A 1,196-nucleotide genomic window follows, 5' to 3' on the forward strand; every position below is an offset into this window, starting at 1 on the left:
TCCTCTTCTCTGAAACCAGGCCTTTGCTGGGGTATCATGTCAGGCTCTGGTGTGTGGTCTTCATGCAATACTATCATCACTCTGCCGCCCCTCCCTGAAGAGGGGGGAGGTGGCCATGGCGCCTCATGGACATTTGTCCAGGATGAGCAGGCCTCATGGAGGGGCCATGCTGGCCTCTGGGGTTCATGCCCAGCCCTGCCGGGGTAAGGAGGACAAAGAGGAAAAGCCCATCAGCTCCAGCACTTACAGGCAGAGCCATTTCCCTCCTGTTTCTTGATCTGTAAAATCCAGGTGATGATTCCTGGAGCTGGTGTGAGAATCAAACAGGAAAGGGCGAGAAGGTGCCCGCAGGGTGCCTGGCACGCACTCAGCCCTGCGTCCCTTCCGTTTTCAGACGTTTCTGTGTGACGGCGACACTGGGCTTCCTATAGAAAGATCTGCTGTCAACAGGAAAGGGGCCCGGAGAGGGAACAGCCGGCTTCTCTCTGCCGACGCCCACAAACTTGTGCTCCCACAGACGTCCATGGCCACCAGGGAGGGCCTCCTCGCACAGGTCGCCGTGATTCCAAGGCACTGACCCTGCCACCAGGGACAGGGCCAGAGAGGCCTGATCTAAAGGGTTAGGGGAGAGTAGCCACAGTGACATTGGGCCTTCCCCAGGGGCCAGGGGAGCAGAGCCTGCAGGGGACAGTGGCCTCTGGGAGGGGAAGATTCCGGAGGGCTTCTCAGAGGAGGTGATCCCAGAGTTGGGCTTTGAAGGATGAGCATGTTGCTCCAGGTGGAGAAGCAGGTGCTCCTGGCAGAAGGACCTACAAAAGCAAATGTCTGGAAACAGCCTGGGCGGGGCCTTCAGTAGGAGCAGGGACCAAGGCAATGCAAGGAGGCAGTGAGCATCTGCTGTGCTCAGGGTTGTGCTCATTGCTGGGGACAGAAGGGTGACTAAGGAGAGCATTTGAGGGAGTGTGTGGTGGGGATGAGAGAGAAATGTTGTGGGGACAAGCCCATGGGTTGGAGGGAGAAATTTACCCAGGATCCCACTGTCTGTCTGTGGCAGGTCTTCCTTCTAGAAACCTGAGGGAGGCAGGATGGGCTGAGTGGAGAAGGACCTCGGAGGTCAGACCTAGGGTTGCTCTAAGGCAGTGGTTCTCAACCTTGCTGCACATTAGAATCACCTGGGAATCTTTTTAAAATCCTGA

This window comes from Myotis brandtii, unplaced genomic scaffold (genome assembly GCF_000412655.1).
Source record: "Myotis brandtii unplaced genomic scaffold, ASM41265v1 scaffold5343, whole genome shotgun sequence".
NCBI lineage: Eukaryota > Metazoa > Chordata > Mammalia > Chiroptera > Vespertilionidae > Myotis > Myotis brandtii.